We start from the raw sequence: 25,446 nt of genomic DNA, 5'->3' as shown, positions 1-25,446 counted from the left end.
TATCTCTAAAATTCATGAGTCTGGCAATGATGGGGCGAGGTGGCAGGCCCGGGGCAGGACGAGGGCCCAATGACCTATGAGCCCGTTCCACCACGAAGCCGGCTGTAAAGGTGTCTCTGCCAAACAATTCGATCAGGAGCTGTTCCACAAAAGTGTCGAAGCGGCCAGTGGTCGTCGTCTCCGCCACACCAAGAATTCGAATGTTATTGCGCCTACTGCGCGCCTCCAAATCCTCGTTCTTAATGGCCACCTCCTTGAGGATCTTCTCCACTCGCTCCAGTCGCTTCAGCGAGGAGGTAGCGCCATCTTCAAGGTCAGAGACTCGGGACTCAGCCACATCCAGACGCCTGTCGTGAGACTGAATTTTCGCGCCCATCTCGGCCATCTTCTGATCAAGGGCGTCAAAGCGGGAGTCAATGGCCTTGAACCCCGCTCGCATCTCACCAAGCATTTCAGCCACCATCCCCGCCATGTCCGTCGATGGCACAGGGCTAGCCGAAGCAGCAGGTCTGGTAGCCTGATTATCGGCCGAGCAGATGAGGGGTTTATCGAAGCTGAGCTTCTTCTGTGTGGGTTCCTTCCGTCGCATTGTAGCTGGCGGGCGAATCCCGCCTCCAGCCGTCCGTGAGGATGAGGGAGCAGCAACAGGAGCAGAGGTGTGGGCAGCGCTGGGAACAGGCGTGTGTCGATGGCAAAAGACAACGGTGGGGGCGAGAATGTAGAGCCCCCACCAGACAGAGATATGCGGGGCCGCTCGAGAGACCCCTGAGAGATCCCCCCCCGCGCGCCCCCCGCCACCCCCCGAACGCACCCCGGATCAGCCGCCCGCCGCCCCCGCCCGTCACCACCCAGCCCAGGCAGGCCCAGAAATCGAGGCCCCGGCTCCCGAGGCCGGACCAGGCCCGAAGGGCTGGAGCAGCACCGGGGGCCAAAAACCCCCACCAAAGGAGCCCGCCCGGGACCAGCAACGGACCGGGGGGGGCACAACAGCGACCCGGATGCCAAGGGGGGGCGCGGGAACCCGAGGGAGACTCACCAGGCGCTCCGGCGCGATAGGGTGCACGTCCGGCAGGACCCGACAGGCCCCACCACCCCTCCGCAATCCTCAACGTCCACGCCGTCCCCCAGTCTCAGGCAGCGACCATCAGCACTCCACGGCCCCCGGGGACAGAGGCGGGCATTTTCAGACTCCTGGCAGCGTCGGATCACATGGGAAAGTCGCCTTCTTCCAGCCCGTCCGGCGGAGCTCTACAATCAGGCGGCCATGACGATCGCCTGCGTAGCCACGCCCCCGTCCTCCCACTCCTTCTTAGCGTTTTTTTGGCAAAGGGAATAGTGCCTTCTGGCCACCCTGGTCCTAATGGGTATTTTAGATTTAACTGCTTCAATAAGGAGTGACTTCGCCTCCCTACACTTCTGGTTAAACCAGCCCTGTCTAACCCTTAAACGGGGATTCCTCCTGTTGGTACTAACTGGGACTATAAAAAGGTCACTGATAGCCTGGTTAGGGCACAGAACCTGGTAGTCACATTCAACAACCCAACCTCGCAAGTGTCAAGGTTATCTAACGCTGCGGTGAGAAGCTGCATTATGGCATTAGTCTTCTCCTCTGAGAGTAACAGCTTTGCCCACTTTAATCGTCGACCGCAGTTGGAGACTGCTGTCGAATCCGGGGTGGGATTGCAAGCAGTTCTACTCTCAGTGCCAGATAGCCACCTATGGGACAATGTGAGCGAGAGGAGATTGTGATCACTCTCCACGGAAGGTGAAATCACCATGTCATTAACCATGCTCCACAAATTTACGTCAAGAAGAAAATAATCAATTCTTGACGAATGTCCAGGCCTGTTGTAAGTATGGGCTCCTGCTTTGTCAGAACCAGTCCTGCCGTTAGCGGCCCTCAGACAAAACTCCATGGTTATGGAGTTAATCTGAAGGGCCACCTCTGTCCACTTTTTAATGGAGCTAAGTTCTAAGGACGGTATCCCCCACCTATTATCATGTGCCTCTTGATCTTGCGAAATTTCGGGGCCCAGGGGCTCGAAGGTGCAATTAAAATCGCCTGCCACCAGAGTGCAATGCTTATGTGGGGACGAACGAAGCAGGGCTTCCAGGCAAGCTATAACTGGGGATTCTCTACCCCCCTTCGTACCTCGGGCATAAATATTGAAGATGTTTAGAATGACTCGACCCTGAGGGTGTTTCAGGGAAATATTAAGAAGGTCCGGGCATTTAGTATCCCGCTCCACCACCCTGCAATTGAGTTCAGAGGCCGACCAGATGAGGAGGCCGCCAGAGGGGCGCCCCCTACCAGTTACTGAGTGGACAGCTGGTGAGTAATGGGTAGAGTATCCTGCCTTGTGTAGAGGCTCCTTGCTCCAGGTTTCCTGGAAAAAGCATATGGAGTATTGCTCCACAAGCGAGTTCCAGTTGGGCAGTGCCAACTTTCTCTCAAGGCCTGCTACGTTCCAGCTGAGAACCCTAATGAGTGGGTCCGCCACAGCCGCAACGCTACAGGTCCCGACAGGAGCAGACAAATCTACGGCACCCGCAGCTGGTAAGCCAACTGAAGGGTCAAGTGGCACCCTCGCCTCCCCTGGTACCCCTGAAGTCTCGACAATGACCTGATCTTCTAATGTGGGCGGAGGGCTATAGATTTTAGCAGAATGGGGGGACACGACACCGGGACTCCTAGTCACCAAGGTCTCCTTGGCAGCGCCACGAAGTCAGCAACCCCAAAAGCCCCAATTCGGTGGGAGGGGGCGTGTATACGCCTGCGCTACAGTATTACCTGGGAAAAATTGGCCATGGGCGTTGTTATTATGAGGGGGGAGCCCGGAATGGATGAAAGGAGTAGTCGGGGTCGTCCGCGGGTAAAAGAATGTTAGATCAACTGCGTCAACACCCGTGCCGGCCGCGGATCGCCCTTGGCGGCATATTGAGTGGGCAACTCTTGCGTCTTGGAAATTAACCACCACACAGTCACCGTCTAAAGATTTTTTCCCGTGTCCGATCCAGCCCACCCTACGTACGCCAAGAATTAGGCCATCCACCCCCAATGGGAGGGGTCTATTGCTTTTCAACCAGTGGATGACCTTGTTCTTTAGCACCTGGTGAGTTTCCTGCTGAGTATCTTTTATGGGGGGAACTTTAATAAGAAGAGCAACATACGGCTGGCACTCGGGGGGGAGGTTGACCGGGGGGCACTTACGTGTTGGTTTCTGCGGGATGGCCACTGAAGAGGGATTTTTGGGCGGAGGGGTGGTGGGTTTAACCTTAGAAATTATCGCTGTTCCGCTAGTTTTAACGTGTGGAGCAGCCGGGGATTGAGAGTTTGAGCCAGTCCCTCCCTTCTGTTGTTTCTTATGAGCGGGATTGAACACGGGAATTGTCGCTACTGGGGAGGGAGTAGCATGCACTTGAGCAGCATGAGTGGAAACACTCGGCCTTGCCTGCCTCGCGCCGGCCTGGGAAGCTGGAGAAAAAGCATTCCCAGTGGCTGGTGACTTAGCTGGCAGTGTCGACTGATCTCCCGGAGGTTGGCTCACTAAGGCCCCTTTTCCAACATTCCTATCTGTCTTGTCCTCGCTAGGCTTTGGCTGCAGTTTAAACAAGGTTTTCAGGGGAAAAAAATTGTCCCTGGTAACCTGTTCAAATCGGTCAAGCCTATCCCCCAGACTTTTAACTTGGTCAATGAGTGGTACCAGAAGAGACTTTACCAGTTTCTCGAAGGGCTCAAGTGAAAAGCCCTCGTTAGCTGAGACAAGTATTGCTGGGACCAAGGGGGGAGGTTGCGGGGTATCGGCTACAATCTGTAGGGAATTGGAGTTCCCAGGTGATTCAGGCCCTCCGGAGTCTGGATGTGTAAGACCTCTTTGGGGCTGAGACCTAGGACGCTTATAAAGCGTGGAGTAACAACCCTTCGGAATGCTGGTCGCCCTTTTCCTTTTCCTATGCACCCGGATAGGTCGAATCTGGGACAGTGGTTTTGGATCGGGTGTAGGGACATTGGAGCTGGATTGAGACATAATGCCGGGAGAGCTGACTATGGGATGAGCGGGGCGGGACTCTGCTACCACAGTGCAAGGACTGGTAGGGAGAGAAACAGATATCAAACTTTCTGTCCTATCTATTCCAGCCTCTAGTGCTACAATATGTGGCTCCCCCGGAAGAACCCCAAGCGGAGGTGCGGGGGGGATGGAGGAAATTGGGGACATGACAGGTGCCACAGCTCCCAGGGAGGAGCGTTTGGAAGGGAGGAAGTCTAGTGAGAGGCGGCGTTCCGATATTGCAATCTCCTTGTCAATAACAGCCGCCACCCTGGTAATGAATTTGTCCATAGAGCCAATCATCATGGCACCCCCTGAGGCACTTTCTCCACCGCCCCTCGAAGCCTTACCAGAGCGGGTTGACATACTGGCTTCGGGGCCCACAGATTAACTCCAGGGTCTTGGACCAGTGGCAATAGATGTAAGGGGGGAGGCCCAGCCCAGCCTCTGTCAGCCCCTGACTGCCACAGACTGCCCGCCCTTTGCTCGGGCTTCGCTCGGCGTCCCGCTCGCGTCCCGCTGAGCGATGTGGAAAACGTAAAGTAGGGGCGTTGCAGGCGGGGGGCGTGTCTGGCTGTGGGCGCGTCGGTGCGCACCTGTGGAATGCAGGGACTCCTGGTCTTCCGAGTCCCTGCTGCACACGCCCTTGATGATCTCCGGCACCTCCCCGGTTCAAGCGCCCAGGCAGCACCGCCCCTGACTGTGAGCCGCGAAGCGGCACCCGCAAAGCGGGTGCGGCGAGCTGCAGCGGCACAGCGGCACAGTGGAACCCGAGGGCTAAGGGCAGAGTGCTCCGTGAAACTTCCTCCGGAAAGGCTCCTAGGTCAGTCACAATGTTTTTTGGTCTCCCAAGCAGTAATGGGAACACACGCCTTTTGAATCTGGCCAGGCGGGGGGCGTGTCTGGCTGTGGGCGCGTCCGTGCGCACCTGTGGAACGCAGGGACTCCTGGTCTTCCGAGTCCCTGCTGCACACGCCCTTGATGATCTCCGGCACCTCCCCGGTTCAAGCGCCCAGGCAGCACCGCCCCTGACTGTGAGCCGCGAAGCGGCACCAGCGAAGCGGGTGCGGCGAGCTGCAGCGGCACAGCGGCACAGTGGAACCCGAGGGCTAAGGGCAGAGTGCTCCGTGAAACTTCCTCCGGAAAGGCTCCCAGGTCAGTCACAATGTTTTTTGGTCTCCCAAGCAGTAATGGGAACACACGCCTTTTGAATCTGGCCAGGCGGGGGGGCGTGTCTGGCTGTGGGCGCGTCCGTGCGCACCTGTGGAACGCAGGGACTCCTGGTCTTCCGAGTCCCTGCTGCACACGCCCTTGATGATCTCCGGCACCTCCCCGGTTCAAGCGCCCAGGCAGCACCGCCCCTGACTGTGAGCCGCGAAGCGGCACCCGCGAAGCGGGTGCGGCGAGCTGCAGCGGCACAGCGGCACAGTGGAACCCGAGGGCTAAGGGCAGAGTGCTCCGTGAAACTTCCTCCGGAAAGGCTCCCAGGTCAGTCACAATGTTTTTTGGTCTCTGAGCAAATCAAACACTCACCCCCAGTCAACTGATCTGGGTTTAATCCATCACCATTCTTTAGCTCACTCAGCCACCCCCAGTTCAGACATGGCCATATGCAAATCAGTCTGACCCTGTGCTTTATGGGAACAGTCCAGCCCGAACTGCCAAGCCATGGCTTCCCTGGACCGTAAACAAGCATCCTGGGGCCGGTTTTGGATTCATAATCCTCATCAGCCAGGCTATCTTGAATCCAGTGGCCAAGTGAGCAAGGGGCTCACGTCTGAGCATACCCTGCCACACTTCGGTCCCAGGATGCTTGTTTCCGGTCCATGGAAGACATGGCTTGGCAGTTCGGGCTGGACTGTTCCCACGAGGCACAGGCTCAGACTGATTTGCATATAGCCATGTCTGAAATGGGGAAGCTGAGTGGGCTAAAGAATGGTGATGGATTAAACCCAGATCAGTTGACTGGGGGTGAGTGTTTGATTTGCTCAAGCGCTCCGTCCATCATCCCCTTTTGTATCGCAATATACTACTGGCCGGCAGCAATTCATACCCGGACAACGTCGGGACGGGCTGCTAGTGTTATAATAATGAAGGAGGCTATGTGGAATAAACATTTGCCTAGGATCACACACTTTGGACAAGCAGGGAAGCTGGCATTGATTCCAGGTTATCTGGTTACACATTTTGAAATTCAGCCTCCAGATGGTTATCTCTGTTTCCCTTTTAAATCAAAGGTCACAGTGTTATCTTTCATTCTTGGCTCATGATGACAAAACCGGACAGAAAGAGAGAGCGAGAGTAGACCTGACTCAGGGCCTCGACACTCAACTACCAAGCATGCTTTAATTTGGGGGGTTAAACCCATTATTCTCACAGAAGAGGAGGGGTGAGAGTAACAACCACCCTACTCCGGACCCCCAAAATACACGTTTATACACCAGAAGGAGTAGGGAGTGATAAAATATCTCTATATGTGGCGGCACGTGCTGTGTGTCCTTATACTGCGCTCACTCACACAGTTGTGTGACATTCTTAATCAGAGGGCTGCTTCAAAACACCCCCACGCAACCAACGCCGGGGTGGAGCAATAGGGTTGGGGAAGGCAAAACACAACAAATAAGAGAAACAATTAATGTATAAAGTGACTGGGATCACCGGAAGTGAAAGTGCAGTGTAAGTTAAAACTAGCTCGAAGGTGTCGTTGTTGCCCTATGATGTAGCATGTCACACAACTGTGTGCGTGAGGGCAGTATTAGGACACACAGCATGTGCCACCACATATAGAGATATTTTATCACTCCCTACTCCTTCTGGTGTCACACCCCAAACACCCCCTGAAGTTACTCCCCTGTCCACATTGCAGGGACCAGGCCCAGTGGCATAACAATAGCATCCGCAGCCCCCAAGGTGCGGGGCCCCGATCTCCACAGGGCCCACTCCAACACAGGTAACGGGCCCTTGACCTGAGAGCTCCTGGCTGGGCCCGGAGCGTGGGTGGTCCCTTCCATGGACTTTGCAGAGAGGTTCCCTCAAGGTTTGTTACACCACTGATCCAGCCCTCTCATAAAATGGGAATTTGCAATCCTGTGGGGCCACGCCCCTTCATGTATGTGCACCAATGACGTTCGCTGACAGATGCCCCCTGGGAAATCTCTGATGCAAGAAACTTTGGAATCCCAGGCAAAATGACGGTTCGCCATTTGAGCTCTTCTCCTCCAGCGGTAACAAAATCATTTGCAGGCCATTTGTTGCAAGATGGCGCCCTCTTCAGGCCTCTCTTGGTAACTCTGTAAGGCAGCTGCCTGCAGTGGATTTATTTATCAACCATCCAGTGCAGAAACAGGCTGTAAGGTGGTTGGAGGCGGTGACCCTTGTCGGCAAGCGTTGGGCGACCACCTCCATCAGGAACTGGGCGGGAAGGCAGTGCGGTGCAGCACAGAGATCACGTGACCAGGTTGTTACCGAGAAGCAGAGGCTAGGCAGGAAGCGTTGCAGCCCGGAAAACACTCACAATAAGCAGCCACTTCCTGCTTTGGAACAAAAAACATCAACTTCTGAAACAGAGAGAGAAATCGAGAGAGGAACAGGAATCAGTTGTTAGACCCATGCAGCAGACCGTGGCAGAGCAGATTGCAAGAAACCACACTGCAGAAAACGACTGACAGGTAAACTGGAGATTGAAGTGTGGGCAGAATGCACTAAAGGCCTGCTGGGCTGGGGCAGAGGCTCAGGCCAATCTTACGTCAGACTGGACTTCAGATGGTTCAACCTGTCTTACGATTAAGCCTCCCCAAAATATGCTGGCCCTTCAAAGTAGAGCTGAAACGTGCCTGACTTTGCAGGCTTAGCGTGTGACTGACTCTGCCCCAGTGGTCGAAGTGCATAAAAAAGGAACTGTGAGTACAACGGATGTGGGTACAGTGAGTGTGAGGCCAGAGGTCTGGCTAAAAATAACAAAATATTTTGGGCCACATGCATCATTGAAAATACCGGTCGCAAAGGGGCAGATTCGCAGAATCTGCCCCTTTGCGACTGGTAGTGTTTGCATTTGGGATACATCATCCCAAATGCAAAAATCGCAATTTAAGTAATCGCTAAATTTGCGATTACTTAAATTGTGATTGCATTTAGGGAATCGCATATTGCGATTCCCTCAATGCAATGCACGATGCAATCGCAAAAAGCAATTTCGCTATTAGGGATCACGAAATACCATCAATTTAAACATGATTTTTTAAATTTGCAAAGTTCCATGTTACACACACAGATGCCTTTGGGGCATGTGTGTGTGCAACATGTGCACACATGCATATTTCAGTGGTGCAACAGGGTGTCCTTTTAGCCCCCTTGCACCCTTGCAATTGCATGCGCAATTTGCGAGTACCTATTGGGCACTCGCAAATTGCGCATGCAATTCCCATTCATTCCTATGAGTCTCTAGGCCAATGGAAATAAATGGGAAGCCATTCCTTAATTGCTACTCGCAATTTCTGAGTCGCAATTAAGGAATGTGTAGGAATTGCAATTTTCTTTGCGATTCCTACATGCATGGGCAATTGCGATTCCTTTATAATAGCAATTAAGGAACCGCGATTGCCTACCTAGATGCATGTGGCCCTTTGTTACTATTTTGTTTATCTTTTTACTTACAGATAACTGCATATAAAATAGAATGCGTGCACCTCCAATGAAAACTAAATGCGAGTTAAACTAACCTGTGAGTAGCTCAGTTGGTTAACGCCATTCTTTGGATGTTTGTGGGTGCAACTAGAGAGTCACTGGTTTGAATCCTGGTGGGTGCACTGGAGAATAGTGACATATATTTATAGCGGTACGAGATCCCAGGCTCTGACAGAAAGCACTGTGAATGTATGTCATTGATTTAAACTATGTATTACAGTCAATATAATATACTACCGCTGTTGAAAAGACGTATTACAGAGTAAAAGACCGCACACAGTATAAGATAGACTAACGAAAGACTTGCAGAAAGAGGGCCTGATTCACAAAGGTGGCCACACTTTTGAGTAGGTTTACTACTTTTCGGTATTCACAAACTGCACTTTTGGTGAACTTACACGATTGTAGCAACTTATAGTTTGTAGCAACGCCAGAACAACACATTACCAACCACTGGTAATGTAACACCCTACCATAGAAAAGAATGGATGTGGGGACTTAAAATAAAACCCTATAGGAAATAATGTAAACATTAAATTATTTAAGATAGTTAAAAATATAAATAAATATCAATTAGTGTCAAAAATATAACATAGTACATATAAATTATAAAATATTTAGGGCCAGATGTAGGTCACCGAATACCGGTCGGTAACGGCCGATTTCGGCCGTTACCGACCGGTATTTGGCTTTAGACATGTAGATGGCTCGGAATTTACAGAATCGGTATATTTACCGATTCGGTAAATTTACCGCCTCGGTATTTTTCCGAATCAGTAAATATACCGAATCTGTAAATCCATATGTAGGTGGCACAGTTTGCAGTGCCACAGGCCCTTAGGAATTCTTAATTTACCACCCAATCCTATTGGGTGGTAAAATATCGAATTCCAGTGTACATGCACATCTGTGCATGCACACCTGTGCCATGTGACACACAGACATTCCCTTAGGGCATGTATGTGTGCCACATGGCACACAAGCCTGCAATTGGGGTGCTACAGGGTGTCAAAGTGACATTGTGATTCGGTAGATACCAATTCGGTATTTCCCATTGATTCCTATGGGCTTCAAGGCCCATAGGAATCAATGGGGAATACCGATTCGGTATTTACCGAATCGGTAAATACCGAATCTTACAGAATCGGTAATTGTAAAATAAAAATTATCTACATCTGCCTACTTCCAATTTACCTACTCTTAAATACCGAATCGGTATGATTCGGTATTTAAGAGTAGGTAAATCGGAATTACCTACATCTGGCCCTTAATAACCTATTTTAATTTTTTAATAAACAATGTAAGGTACATAATGTAAGTTGATGGATTTAGTACCAATGTGTTGGTTTCTACAAAAGTGTAAGTTATTACAAAAGTGCAGTTTGTGAATACCGAAAACTAGTGAATTTACTCAAAAGTGGATTTTGTGAACCAGACCCATTGTGTTTAAGTGCGTACGGTGCTTTCAAAAGCCACATATTTAATAATATGCAGATAGTACCTAGTGCAAATCAAACCTTTTTTATAGGTTTCCATTAAAACAACAGAATCCAGACTGGAACACCCTTACAGGACCTCTCAAAAGAATAGCTTGTGTTCACCGTGAACCTTCAAGTTATTCTGTGAGTTAGCCCACACTGACCCCAGACAGCCTTTCTACCTGCTGATTAACCCGCTGCACACATGTACATGTCTTTCAGGTTGCAGGCCCCCTGCAGAGAAGGCCTCTTTCCCTCTCAGTCTGAGCAGGGAACTCGAGGCCACATTACCCTTTCAGGAAAGGTGTCCGCCTGCAGAAGAAGTCTCACCTGTTACTGCCTCTGCGTGCACGGCACGTGACTCTGCCTGCCCCAGGCCCACTGGCCTCTTGCAGCCCGCAGCCTGTGAGAACGTTTGCATGTTGCTCCCTCCGGCGAGACCAGCCGGTGCTGGCGGAACGCCTTGCCTGGTGCAAGAAAGCATCTTTGTTTCACCCCTGGTCACGTGGCCCTGCGTGGGCCGACACTGGCACGTGGACGGTGCATCTCCTGGGAGGGCTGGACACAGATTCTGTGAGGGCGCCACGTGCCCGCAGCCCGATGCTGCTAACCCGTATAAAAGCATTGACAAAGCCAATAGGCCTCCTATGTGCTTGTGGCGAAAGGCCGCTGTTTGTTGCTAAAGAGGTGGTGCCCCTAATTCGGACAGACTAGGAACCTATAATATCTCTAATAGTTGTGACTAGACGTTTAATAATTCTATTGGTGTCTACGATTGTTCACTGCCTTTAAAGGTAAGAACTAGGGCAGAGCGGGAGCATAAGGGGCACGCGTAATGTAGGAAATTGGGCTGCTAGGGTGGGGGGTAAGTACCCACGTCAAGTAATAATCAGAAGCCTTGTCAGGGTGCACCCCTAAAGACACTAAATAAACCGGAGCTCAACCCCTTGCTAGCTCTGACCTCAGTTTCCACTGCTTCTCCCCCACACCTAAAGAAAGTCTGCCTCATTTATAAAAAATGAGCGATGCGTCACTTTTCACTGCGCCCTCCTTGCGACATGCTGGATGCGTCATATTTACAGTATGACGCGTCATGTCACAAGGAGTTACAGATAAGTCTGCATTTCTGATGTATCTGTAGGTGCAAAAATGACACAGTTGCTGGAGTGTGTCACAAAAGTGACGCAACTCCAGCAATGCGTCCTTTCACATGGGGCAAGCCCGGTGTGAAAGGGCCTGCGTCAGTCTTACGCCTGCTGTGAGGCAGGCGCAAGATTTTGACGCACCGGCGTCCTAGAAGTGGCGCAGTGAAATCTCATAGATTTCACTGCATCACTTTTATGACCCTGTCTTGCGTCAGAACGCCCGCCCCTGCATACATTATACTTGCCGCAGTTATAATGTAGCGCAGGGGTTTACAAAGTGACGCATCTGCTTAGATGTTTTACTTTGTAAATAGAACTCCACAGGGGGCATGTTTTACGCTGTCGCTGCGTCACAAAAAGTGACGCAACAGCAGCGCAAAACTGACTCCTGGCTTCATAAATAAGGCCCAGTGTTTTTCAAATTTATTGGTGGGCCTGGCAGCTCCTAATTGCTTCACAGCTGCTTAATCTTCTCCTAAATATAAAATAGCAATAATGTGCACACGTCATCTCGCTGTGCATTATTATGTCATAACGCCTACAGGTGCATGCTTTTCTTTGTGCTCTTTTTTCCACTTTTTTTTTTTTTTTGCTGATGATGCATTGCATTGGTAAAAAGTATTTCTTTTTGTTGTTGCTGCACTACTAAAGCCTGTAGGCTGCAAAGGCAAGACCTATTGGCTTTACCAATGCTTGTTATTGTATTGTAGCATTTGTATAGTGCTTCATAAACGTATTACTTACTCTCCCACAGCTGCAGCTGCATGCACTGTTTTCTAATTATCTTTTTTTTCTAGTGCCTGTATGCTAAACAATGTACTTTTCTATCTTAGAGGCACAAACTAAAAACTGTAGGATTGTCAGTTTGTTCTGAAGCGAATACTAGTGATTTGTTTATGTCTTACTGGAATGTCCAAGAGCTTTTAGGTGAAAAATAATTTGTGTAAAAGTATCAGTGTCAGTTTGCAATATGGCATCTTTGCCTCTGTTTCTTTTAATAATCAGGTCGGGGCAGATTTACAAGCCCCCTGCACCACCTTTGCCTCACTTTTTGTGACGTGCTGGAGGCGCATGTTACTTCTCCATATTTACAAGGACAGGAGAAGCCAACCTGCGTGGCTTTTCCTGTCCCTGCAAATATGGCCCTTTCACGCACAGCTCTTTGCGTTGAAGGGGCGGTCCACGGGTGTTGCTGTGGGTGTTCCCACGTAACACCCACGGAACCTGATACATTTGCAGATTTACGAGGAATCGTGAATCTGGAAATGCGTCCGTTTGCTACGCCACCCTAGGGATGGCGTAGTGAGGCGCAACAAGGAGAAATATTTTCATTTCTTCTCGTTTTTACCTCTTTTAATGCGTGCTGCATTCTACAGCACGCATTGATAGAGGAAAATGCCTGGAGTGATTGTTTTTGTGCAGGACGGTGCCCCATCCTGCACAAAAACAATCTTCCCACGACGCAGGCATCCTTGGTGCAAAGGTGCCTGCGCCGGAGCATGGCAGCAGTTTATGCGCCAGGGCAGGGGAGAGCACAGGAATGCGGCATATTAATGTTAATGTTATAATGAGTTTTATATAGCGCTCAGCTACTCCGAGGAGTGTCCCGGCGCTTTGAACCCGATGCGGAACAGGGGCAGGAGAAAAATGGCAGACACTACTGAACAAAAAGCCAAGACTTAAGATTATTATTATTGTAAATATGGCGCATTCTTGTGCTTTGGAAGTGCCGCAGCGTGGCGTAGCCAAAGGCTTGCGGTGCCGTTATGCTGCACTTCCTTGTAAAGCTGCCCCGTCGTGTTTTAGACTGCCCCGAAATGTTTTGAAGTGATTCCTTCATATGTTTGATGTTTAAGGTTTATATTTCAAAAGCGAAGAAATACTAGATTTTACTACCCTTGCAAAATGTGTTTTACTGACATGGACATAGCAATATTTGCCACGCCAATAAACTACTGGCAAGATGGCATCACGTGGACAGAACATACAGCTGATGTTGATGTAGACGCAGTCTGAGTTTTACATTTTTATATTAACAAGAGGACTTCCTTCTAAAGGAGGCAAAGCAGTCAGTGTATTCCTCCCGGTCTTTAAGGGCGTGCGTGTGTTTTTATTCCCTGCGTGGAGATTTGGCACCTGCTTACATGGCCTACCCAAGTCTTTCTTTTATTTCCTTTATGTTCAGAATGGTATCGCCAGAGGACTACCTTGATGTTTCTTTTATTTCCTTTGTTGAGGGTTCTGCAACTTGGGGGCTAGCCTGGTCTTTCATTTGTCCCCTTTTGTTGGGGATGCGGTACCTTTACTGCTAGCCTGGTGTTTTTTCTGTTTCCTTTGTTGGTGATTCTGCCTATTGTAGACTAACCTGGCCTCTCTTGTGTATCCTCTGATAAGGAGTCTGCTCTTTCTGCCTAGGTGGTCTTCATTGTATTTGCTTTTTGGGGGTTCTGCACTGCCTTTTAGGGGGCAGGTGAGAACTCGGGGGCATATTATCAAGACAGGCGATAAAATTATGAGTCCTTCACATCTAACATGTTCTTCAATTGGAATTCCATAGAGCATATTATCAAGCCCATTATCCCCATTTTAGCGGCAGTTTTCTGCCACTAAAGCGGCAATAATTTTATCACCTGTCTTGATAATATGCCCCTCGGTTCTTTTAAAACAAGCCTGATTTTATTTGTGAAAGACATCCCTGTAGGATTGCGCTGGTCTCTGCAGCACATGGGGTCTGAGGAGTCAAAACTGTACATAGAGGAACATTCCTGACTTCAGAATACTCGGCTGGTCAATGAGATCTGCCCAATTTACTCAAATTCTACCAGGCAAATAAATAAATTAAGTATCTTGTAATTTGGAGAATTAACCGTGACTCCAATGGTGAATGGCCACAACTGAACTCTATTACTGCATAACCAACTTTCCATAGTTCAATGTGGAACTGGTAAATCCTTAAAACAAGAAGTATCTTAAAAGTAATACATGACGTATGTCTCCTTATGCCTCTTATAACTGCTCAAGTGCCTTCCCTGCACCCTCTCTTCTGGACATGCATTGTAGTCCATGCATGAATTCTGCGAACTGCACGGATACCGGATCACATTAATATCCTGTCGTTGTTAGCCAAAGATGTGTTCTTATTGAAACTCTAATACCTTACTCATGGTATCTGTGAACATTTAGGGGCAGATTTACAAGCCCCATGTGCCACATTTACGCCGCTGTTGCGTCGCTTCTGTGACACAGCAGCGGCATAAACCATGCTCCACGTTGTGCCTTATTTACAACGTGACGAATCTAGGGATATGCGTCACGTTGTAAAGCCCTGCACCATATTGAAACCTGTGTTAGGTTTCATGTGGGCGTTCTGGCGCAGGGTGGGCGTTCCGTTGCAGGAACGCCTCGTAAAAGTGACGCAGTGAATTCTACAAGATTTTACGGAGTCACTTTTATGTCCTTGCTGCGTCAAAACCCTGCGCCTGCTTGAAGCAGGCATAAGGAGTGACGCAGCATGTTAGGCATAGGGCGCCCCTGAACATTGCTGGAGCCGCGTCATGCTTGCGACATGACTCCAGCAATTCGCCACCCTCATGCCACAGGATGCGACACGCATCGCCCTGTCTTTACACCACGGTGTGCCGCATTGTAAATGCGATGAATTTGTGGTGGCGCAGGGAGGGAATTGCGTGTCGCATCTGTTCGGGCGCATTCCTGCTGATTTGCAGAGAGGCGCTACAACTCTGAAATCTGCCCCTTATACACAATCAGACACATTGAGGCTTATTTATGAGCCCTTGCGTCAGTTTTGCGCTGACGGTCCGTCACTTTTTGTGACGCACCAGCGGCGTAAAAAATGCTCTATGTTGCATCATATTTACAAAGTGACGCATCTAGGTAGATGCGTCACTTTGTAAACCCCTGCGCCACATTATACCTGTGCCAGGTATAATGTATGCAGGGTGGGCGTTCCGATGCAAGACAGGGTCGTAGAAGTGACGCAGTGAAGTCTATAAGATTTCACTGCACCACTTCTAGGACTCAAATGTGTCAAAATCTTGCGCCTGCCTCACAGCAGGCCTAAGACTGATGTAGGCACATTTGAAATGGGACTTGCCCCATGTGAAATGACCCATGATGGAGTTGCGTCACTTTGGTGACACACTCCAGCGATGCGTCATTTTTGCGCCTACAGATACGTCAGAAATACCGACGTATCTGTAACACCTTGCGACATGATGCGTCATACTGTAAATATGACGCATCCAGCATGTCGCAAGGAGGGAGCAATTAAAAGTGACGCATCGCTGTTTTCACGCAGCGATGCGTCACTTTTCATAAATGAGGCCCTAAGCATTCATTTCAAGTAAAAACACAGTTAAAAATATTTGGACATGTCTTGTAGATTAAATTCTAGTTCAAACACTTACCAATTAGTTCAAAATAAATTTTCATAAACAGTACAAGTTTAGAGCATTCACTGTAACTTGTTGGGAAATTAAATCCCCGTTTAGCAGTGCAGAATTAGCTCATGTTCAAGGTTAGTTTTCATAAACAAGACGATTTCAAAATCTTTTTCTGTGACCCAGTGGTTAGGGCGGCTCTAGGCTCATGGCGGCCCTGGGCAGGGAGCGTAGATAGGGGGCCCCGGAAGAGGGGGTCCTGGCGGGGCGGAGCGCGGAGGCCAGTGAAAAGGGTGAGTCGGGGTGTTTGGAAGTGGAACAGAGCCGGAGGCCGCCAAATCCCTGCCAGCGGCCGCCACTCAAATATGTATCCATCCTCAGAGGATTATTATATTGAGGAAATATATTGGCGTGGCGGCCCCTGGGGTTTGGTGGCCCTGTGCAGGTGCACAGCTTGCACAAGCCTAAGGCCGCCCCTGCAGGGGTCAACACAAACCATCTTGAAGAGGCAACGGATGTCTGTAAAGAGAATTTACTGTCCAAGCAGCAAGGTCCTGCCTGCAGCAGCATTCCAGCATCATTGCCTGGCGAGGGTGGGTGAACCGCGTGGAAAGTTAGACCCAGCAACCACATTTCTCTGGAAGAGGAGTCTTAGTTCCATCTAGTGTGTTGCTTATGCCCTCCATGTGGGCTCCATTTCAGTCCGGTTCTAGCACTGCAATGACCTCTGACCTTCCCTCCAATGTAAGACACCCAGCGCCAGTGGGCTTTAGATACCGCTTCCAGGCGCATGGATCGTACAAAGGGTAAGCGGACAGTGGACATGTCATCCCCACTTCCTGACAAAAACTCTGGGGCAGATTTATGTTGGTAATGCGCCACGTTTGCGTCACGCAACTGCGGCGTAAACATGGCGCATCCCTATGACCCATTTACAACGTGACGCATCTAGGCAGATGCGTCACGTTGTAAAGCCCTGCGCTACTTGTGGGCGTTCCGGCGCAGGGTGGGCGTTCTGGGGCAGGTGCGCCTCGCAAAAGTGGCTGAGTGAAATCTATAAGATTTCACTCAGTCACTTTCAGGCCAATGCTGCGTCAAAACCCTGCGCCTGCTTGAAGCAGGCGTAGGTCTTGACGCAGCATTGGTCAGATAGGGCACCCCCGAGCGTTGCTGGAGCTGCATCGCGCTTGCGATGCAACTCCAGCAATACGCCACCTTTACGGCACAGATGCGTCACGCATCTGTGCCGTTTTTGCCCCATGGTGCGCCGCATTGTAAATGCGGCGCACCATGGGTGGCGGAGCAGCGGCGTAAAATAACTGGCGCATCCCTGGGGATGCGCCAGTTATCATAAATCTGCCCCTCTATTTCTCTGGTGCCCTCACCTCTTCCTGTAGCTTTCTGCGCTTTGATTTTAGGACGTGCCATTTTCATGTTCAGTAGCCATCTAAAAAGCATCCCCCCCAGCGCTATCTGAACTAGCACCGCCCTCTCTTTTGTCCTTAACAGGCACATTTTGTGACCAAAATCTTAAATGGTCATACAGTACTATGGTAGCGCCCCATCGTTCTCTACAAATTGTCATACGCTTGTATTTTTGTGTTTTCGTGCTATCCATGTCGCCTTTAATGTAATTCAGATATGTTTCATATACAAATTTCAAGTGCTCCCGGTGGTGGGGTGCAGGTGCACTGTATAAAACTTAAATAAATAAATAACTGAATAAAACTCTTTTTTTGCATTTGTTGAAGATTCTTCCAAACCGGGGTAGCTCAGTCTTTCTTTTATTTCCTTTGTTGAAGACAGACAGAAGCAGCCTTCCTTTTGTCTCTTGCTGAGGACTCTTCCTCGTGGGGATTAGAAAAGTGTTTCCTTTCATTTCTTGAAGGGTCTGCCCAGTTTGTCTGGACTCATCTTACTTCACCTTCCTTTGCTGAGGACCTGCCCTTTGGGCGAAGCCATATTTCCTTTGAGAACGACTCTGTGTTAGAAATCAGTAATGTGGGTAAAGGTCACCGAGCACAGACACAGAAAGTGCAAGGCAACTACACACATCTCACCGTGGCAAGGACCTCGTTGGCCACATACGTGCTACACGTGTGTAAAACACTGTTTGAGTCAAGACATAATCCGTTCTTACATGGCACAGTGACCACATAAGGCAGTGGATACCAAACTTTTTCGACCCGAGGATCCCTTGACCCATTGGCCATTGCACTTGGCTCCCCAATGTGACTTTTTTTGGAGGGTGGGGGGGATGTAAGCCCCGCCTCAGGAGTACTTGCTGTTCTCTCGCTGAAAATAATTGGGTATATTCCTAGTTACACTTCTTTGCCCATGCTTTTTTTAGAGTACCCTTTCAAACTTTTTTATCCCACTTACAGTGCTAGATAGCACCCCTATGCATGCCGGCCCCATTGCCAAAGTGTTTCTGCGCTTGAAGAATATTTGCATGCACTTCCATTTCTACCCATGTCACGCGGGCCAACACACCTGTCTCAGCAGGGTGACTCACGATTTTTTAAACCACATACTCCACATATTATTTGTGCTGTCCGCTCCCTAAATTTGCTTCCTAATCAAGCAAAGTAAAATAAATTCCTCTGATTCTTTTTTTTACACACCATTTTCTTTGCTTCCAAATGTTGGCATTATGCCGTGTATGGTGTTTTACTTCCCTGTGCTCAAGGAGAGAGCAGGCCTGTCTGGAAATGTGTGTGTACTGAAAGAAATGTGTACTGGAAGTACCTATGATTCAAGTACAAATGTCAATACTCAATACTACTTAGTGTGTTTAATAGACAGGACAACTGTACTTTCCTGAAAACTTGCATTGGTGTAAAATGTATTTGGAAAAAAGCAAAACTATTTACGAGTCTAACAAAATAAATCAGGAATTTTCCACTTACTTTGGGAGCGTTGGAATGTGGGGATCCAGTGAAATATGGAGGTCATCTCCCTCGACATACCATCAATTTTTACAGCCTTAGGCATGTCACTTACAAATCATTGACATCATGCATTTAAGTCTATTTCATTTAACTGAAGGCAACAGACCCTTCAACAATAAATGCATTAAAGGGCTTGGGGTGTGGCTTCCCTGGCTAGGTTTGACGGGTCCCCCAGGGAGCCACGGTATACAGTTTTGGAACCACTGACATAAGGTAACACTATGGCCTTATGGTAAAGACAAGCACATTTTGGCATTAAGCAACTCCAGGTCGTCTGGCTCTTTAAAAACTGAAGCCACAAGGTATGTCCAGGTCACACTAGGCCAGGGCTGAACTGGGAAACAAAACCGGCCTGGTAAAGTGCTCGGCTGGCCCCCCGGGGAGGGAGGTTGGGGGTGCGACGGAGCTCTTTGCCGGGGCCGGTTTTCGGCCGATTTTGTTACAGGGCCGATTTTGCAGCTATGCTGCATAAACGAGCCTGTAACAAACACGGCCCCCAGGGGCCCAAAACCGGTCCCCGCCCTTGCGGCGCAGAGGGGGATTGCCTGGTGCCCGCAACGGCCAGTCCGGCCCTCCACTTGGCAGTAGTTAAACAAAGAGGCTGGAAACCTTTACCATGGTGCTTGCCAAGATTGTGTTTGAGGTGTTCAGCCTCCTGCTGCTTGTCTAGTTCCATCACCAGCTTTGCATCCTTCACATCTGTTAATCTGTCCCGCCCCAGTCTCTGCTTCTCCTGTGTCGACCTTGTTGTCTGGCTGTGCTTGTGCTGTGTGTATCTTCCACCTCATGTGTGTGCTCCTGAGGAGCTCAGACTGCAGGGGGTGTCCTGGCACTCCTGTGGATGTGTCACAGCCTGACTCTACCAGATGCTAAAGACGTGTCTTCCTCGTCTTCCCTTGTTTTGTTCCCGCTTTCCCACTTGGGCCCGCACCCATGGGGCTTCCAGAGCTCCACGCCATAAAGTTTGCCCCATTTTAACATGTCTTGACACCCTGTCATTCGAGGAGCATCTTTGTACTTCTTATATTTCATTTGCTGAGAACTCTGCTCATTTAGCATAGGTTTATCTTTCTTTCACCTCATTTTTGAGGATTCTGTCATTTTAAGTCTCCCACGTCTTTCTTTCATTTACTTTGCTGAGGACTCTGCCTCTTGTGGATTAGAATAGTCTTTCTTTCATGTCATTTGTTGGGAGACTGACACTTTTTCTGTGAATGCTCGATTTGTTAATCTCCCTTTGTTGATGTTTCTGTCCCCTTTGTAGAAGCCTGATAACTAAAGATTTTTTTCACTTAATGATTTGCTTTGTATTTTTTTGTATTTAAGTAGTTGATTATTCTGTCCTTATGGCCTGTGCTTGTCTTTGTTTCAGTCCTTTGTTCAGAACTCTGGCTCAATGGGCCCACCCTGTTGTTTCTTGTATTTCCTTTTCTCGCAGGGTGGGGGTAGCTGCTACACCTGGGCTGTGAGGTGAAGCGGGTGCTCTTGCGTCAACATACTGGCTCGCCGCTCTCCTCACTAAAGAAAATTATTAAGTAAATGATTTCTGCAGGACCCCGAATTCACAACCAAGCCCAGTAATCTGCCATCTAATGCTGCTAAATGTACAGCTTTTTAAAAAGCATTTTCCTTGCTTGAATGAAGGTCTATGCCACATTTGCACCCACTGGCTGAGCAAGGGTGGCATAGAAGCAAGGAAAATGCCCCCTAACATCTGTTATGTTATGTTAATTTCGATTTATATAGCGCCAAATCACCGACAGGTCTCTTAGCGCTTGCTTTGGGAACCCGTCCTGGCTTTCCCTGCGAGATAACCCCTACTGGGCATCCCCAAGGTGAAGACCAGGCATCCCATCGCAGTGGGGCCGTAGTGGAGATTAAGCAAGCTATTGCCCAGAGTTGCAGAGTGTGAACCCATGATTCGAGTAGGCACCGAGGCAATAATTATCGAGTCCGTGGACATTTTGAGCTCAAGACCCTGCCCCGTCGGGAATTGAACCCTGGTCCCGGGTCTGACCTCTGCATCAGGGTCTGCCTCCTCTAACCAGTGAGCCACACTTCTCCACATCTCAATTTGGCAGGGAAGTACATCCACAAATGCGATGAGGAGGACTCCTCACATCCCGGATCCTGGGTGCCACTACACTTGCCGCACTAATTATAGCTATGCCACTGATTGCTCCTTCGCTTGCTCCCAGATGGATGCTGTCATGCATTTATCTGGGGAGCCTGCAACCAGTGCACGCGGTGGCATGGTCCGCGTTGCTCCAAGATGCACCCCATTGCGCATTTATCCTGGCCGCCTGTCGCCAGTGCATGCCAGTGGGCTGTCCTTTGTTCGCTCCTGGGTGGACGCAGCAAACAAAGGCTGAAATCTGCCTGGAATGGCTCATTCTTGATAACAAAGGGCTGAATGTTGTTTGCACGTGCTTGGCATTAGGCCATAGCCTCAGCGATTTGTGACTTGCCGCTTTTGTCTTGTTTTGTCTAGGTTCTTTGTTTGTGAGGCTGAACGCCTTCACATCCAGAGAGCCCTGGTAGCCTGCAAACAGCGCCTGTGCATAGACTGATCCTGTGTTGCTGCTGGATGGACCCTGAAGATCACTCACTGATCAAACTGAATGGGGGAAAAACTGAGATACTGATTGTAGACAACAGCTCCTTAGCTTGGGCACCTGATCTGTGGCCAGAAACTATCAGTCCCTCCCCAGACACGTCCTCTCGGCAACACCCTTCTGGGTTCTCTTCGGCCACAATCTCTCTTTTCAAGATCCAGATCCAGTCGCGTGGTCCTCCTACTCTCTTTACCTGCTCGCCTTTGCTTTGATTGATAAGGAAAGATGAGCAAGCATAGTGAGGACACTTATTTGAGCCCCCTTAGATGATGGAAATGCTGTGTACCTAGACCTACCAGAAACCTCAAGTGAGAAGCTGCAAAGACTTCAAAATCTGCCCACACGAACGGGATGTGGACTTAACCCCTTCGATGCTTCTGTCGGCCAAAGGCCGTCGCGAGCACTACCTCCGTAGTGCTGCGAACGCCCGTTGGACGACACGGCCTGCCCACTCCGCTCAACCACCGCACCGCCGCGTTTAAGCGGTTAAGAAAGCAAATCATGTTCCCAGGTCTCTTCGCTCTCTACTGACTTCCAATGAAGCAGTGCAGCCTCTTGAAGGTTCTCTGCTCCAACCATTGTGCCATTTATTACACTTGCCCTGTATTCCTGACAGACTTGTTGACCAATATTATGCCAGCCAGAAACCCACACTCCCCAAACATGCCCTTCTGGACAATCTCTATGTTTGCAAGAATTGATGTGGCAGACAATCCTTCCTGCTTGTTGGCACTCACAGGTTGATTTAGGGCTTGACGGAGTGAGTATTCCGTCGCAACAGCACCCTCACCACCAAACTGAAGGTCTGCCTGCCTGAATTACAGATGGACTGAGCTTAAGTATGTTAGTGATGGAGACTCTTTCATCTCTGTCACTGGCACCGATCGTGTGCCTGTCTCGGTGGGTGCGCGAATCCATGCCGCCATATTGGTAAAGTCGAGTAGGATGCGCGCTCGGTAAGCGACAGGTGTGCGGTCTTCGATCCGTGTCGCTGCCATACTACTGAAAGGACCTCCCGGAGTAAGGGCTATTCGACCACCCGTCCAATTTAGAGTGGGCGATTGAACAGCTGGTTTTAACTCTTCCATACCACTGTAAAAAACCTGATGGTAAGGGACAGTAGAAAAAGGGACAGTAAAAACATTTAAATGATCCCCACACCATGGGCAAGCACTCCCAGGTGTGCTGTATTCATCAGTCCAGCCTTTCACCATCTGAGCAAGAGTAGCAGATTACCCTATTCACCTCTAGCCAGGCTTAATGGGATCACCATGAAGGACATTTTTAGAAAGTCCAAAATGGTGCATTTTCCAACCTAGTTTTCTGAATGTATGTTCAAAAGCCATTTGTTTTTCCAGCAGTTCTGAGGTGGAACTGATGAGTCATGAAGGAATTATTTCATTACTTCAGAGTCTGCTACCTTGCACAGGTGCAAGTCACTTATCTGCCCATCAACAAAGTATGCGTTTAGTGCAAAAATAGCCAGTATGCAATCAAAAAAAGGCACAACACTAGTTATTTCAACAGTCCAGAATTTCCATCCCTAATCTAGCGGAAGCATATAATGTTGAAATGTACATATTTTACACACTCTTCTATTCAGTTTTGTTCTCAATACAAGTCAATGGAAACATGAACATGTGACCAAGGGCCATATGTATCAAAAAGTCATTTTGCGATTCTCAAATAGCGATTTTTTGCGAATCGCTATTTGAGAATCGCAAAATGCTATGTATGTAGGATTTGCACTAAATTTTGCGAATTCTACATATTCCTTAATTGCGAATCTCAAATTGCGATTCGCAATTAAGGAATACTTCCCCATTCATTCCTATGGGCCTAGAGGCCCAGAGGAATGAATGGGAAGACATTCTCCATTTGCGAATAGCAATTAGCGGATCGCAAATTGAGAATGCAATTTCAAGGGTGCAGGGGTGTCAAAAGGACACCCTGTTGCACCCCTGAAATAAGCTTGGGTGCACATGTGGCGCACATACATGCCCTAAGGGCATGTATGTGCTTCACATAGCACTTTGAAAAATGCAAAAAAGTGCATTTTTTAAAGAAATCGCAAATTACCACCAACTTGAAATTGGTGGTAATTTGCGATTCCTTAAGGCCAAATTGCACTTTTTTGGTGCTTCTTACATTGCATTTAAGGAATCGCAAAATTTGCGATTCCTTAAATGCAATCGCAAAATAAGGAATCGCAAATTTTGAAACCTCATACATACCATTTGGCAAAATTGCGATCGCAAAGGCCGAAATTCTGTGAATTTCGGCGTTTGCGAATGCAATTCAGCTTGATACATATGGCCCCGAAACTGTTACTTTAGACAAAACTAATAATAAGCGGAAAGCAGAATCTTCTCACAAGAAAGAATGTGAGAAGTCCTTGAAGATTAGTTACTAAAATATAAACGAGAGCTGACTTCACAACTTGCTATAATCCAGGCTTTGTGGTGACAATCCTCAAAATGAGGCTTCGCTTACCTCAAAGTGCAGAAAGTGGGAAATTGTACAAAACTAAATAAAATTACTTTTAGGCCTCAGAAATACATGTACCTTTGTAGACATATTAAAGTTAATGTGCACTTAAGGTTAATATGAAAATGACATTGAAATTCACTCATGAAACAAAGCAGTACATGTTAAGACATATATGAACATTGGTTTGTTCATAATAAAGGACTAGTTTTAAGGCACAGAAATATATGATTCTGCTTACTCAGTCCCCTCCTTTTATGACAGGAGGCAAACCTTTTACAATAATTCAGCGCCATACAGTTGTATGATCTCAGCTAATTGTCGACAAAGCCTTTATTGGTGCAATTGCATATGATGAAGAATGTTTTTTTTTTAACATATAAAGTAACCACCATTAAAATGATAATAATAAGTGCTTCAAATATTTTCATCCTAAAAAATCCCTAATGGCCAAGACAAGATGCCACTCATATAGAAATCTAATATGTTAATTTCCTTAAACTATCCTTAACGTGGTTTATGTGGTCATGTGTGCTAAAGGAGGTGTTGAGGAGATATGCGCAGCATTCAATCCCTACTATAGCACAGACACCCCCTTTTGTTTTCAGAAAGTTATATTGTCTGACCCGAAATCAATCTTATCTGCACCAGCAGAACACCAGCACCCAGAGTCTCTGAGTGTGCCCACTCTATGGGTGCTGGAGCTGCAGCAGCTGTCTCCAGTAAGTCTTTCTCAAGCAGCCCCAATTGGCTGCACTCGGTTGTCCTAGAGTTCCCCCATATGCAGGCCTACGGTGGAAGCAACTGGGGGTGTTCACGTAGCTCCTCCAATGTGGGTAAGTTCTTCAGTTCTCACCGGTTGTGGGGGGTTGTGACGATCCTGGTGCTGTTCCTCACTCATGGCTTAGGCCAGCCAGAGTCACCAACCTCGTCTCCCTCCTCTGATGACGATCCCAACCAGCCCACACTTTTTGTTTGGTCCAGGTGGTCCCCTCAAGGCATGCAAGGTAACCTCCCCTCCACTGCACACAGACTACTGCCCACTGAGCATAGTGGCAGCATTCACAGTAGCCTCCCCTGGCATATGGGGTCACCAACTTAACACTGCACACAGGCTATGGCCTGTTTGGCATGGCAGCACTCTTCAGAGCAGCCCAAGCTGCCATACAGGGTCGCCAACTTCACACTGCACATAGGCGATGACCCGTTTATTTATTTATTTATTTATTTATGTGTGCATTTTTATATAGCGCGGACTTTATCAGAAGGTGTCAGAGCGCTTCACAATAGGAACAGAACTGATACATGAGAACATTACAAGTGAACCAAATAAAAAGGCAAACGTTACATTAAATGAAGCAAAAATGACAATCGTGAGCCAGCAAAATACAAGAGGTAGCAAACGGTGCATTACAAAAGTGACAATCGTGAACCAACAAAATAAAAGAGGTAGCAAACGGTGTATTACAGGAGGAAAAAGTGACGTGTGCAAGTTACAAAAGCATACAAGGTAAACATAAAGGTATAATACTGCAATATATGGAGGGCACTCAAGATCAAGAACAAACGTTACGTAGGGAATGGTGGCACTTGTGCAGGTATTGAAAATAAATAAATGTAGGAGGTAGAAAACAGTGT

General features: G+C 48.6%; 1 protein-coding gene across 2 annotated transcripts in view; it reads left to right on the top strand.

Moving 5' to 3' along the window:
* Window positions 1-7,212: 7,212 nt before the first annotated feature.
* ARHGEF1 (Rho guanine nucleotide exchange factor 1) overlaps window positions 7,213-25,446 on the top strand; it is a 459,136-nt gene continuing 440,902 nt past the window's right edge. For both annotated transcript variants that reach the window (XM_078651355.1, XM_078651350.1), the window contains exon 1: window positions 7,213-7,717. The gene's annotated coding sequence lies outside the window, so the exon portion shown is untranslated. The remainder of the gene's footprint in view (window positions 7,718-25,446) is intronic.

This window comes from Lissotriton helveticus, chromosome 7, assembly GCF_964261635.1.
Source record: "Lissotriton helveticus chromosome 7, aLisHel1.1, whole genome shotgun sequence".
NCBI classification, from domain to species: Eukaryota; Metazoa; Chordata; class Amphibia; order Caudata; family Salamandridae; genus Lissotriton; species Lissotriton helveticus.
The sequence above is the reverse complement of the archived record's forward strand: the minus strand, read 5'-3'. Positions and strand labels throughout refer to the sequence as shown.